Raw genomic sequence first — 299 nt, 5'->3', positions numbered from 1 at the left:
CAACCCGAGTGGGGGAAGGAAGGCTTGCTTGGCAGGCGGGCGAAGTAGGACAGGGTTGCTCTCGGTGACTGAGGTTTTATGCTTCATGCACGGCATACTGTACCCCGATGATTAACGCTGGCTGTCGGAGCTCATCTGTCGGCCGGGTTTTTTTGTTTATTTCTTTTCTTTTTTCTCTTTTTCGTTTTCCAATATCTCACATTCTCTGATTTGTTGTCCTTGATTGTTATGTGTCTTTTTTATTGTCGGTTTTTATGGTTGTTTTTTGTTTGCGTTTCTTTTTTTTTCTTTCTATCCTT

The sequence above is a fragment of the Penaeus monodon genome, chromosome 22, assembly GCF_015228065.2.
Source record: "Penaeus monodon isolate SGIC_2016 chromosome 22, NSTDA_Pmon_1, whole genome shotgun sequence".
Taxonomy (NCBI): domain Eukaryota; kingdom Metazoa; phylum Arthropoda; class Malacostraca; order Decapoda; family Penaeidae; genus Penaeus; species Penaeus monodon.
The sequence above is the reverse complement of the archived record's forward strand: the minus strand, read 5'-3'. Positions refer to the sequence as shown.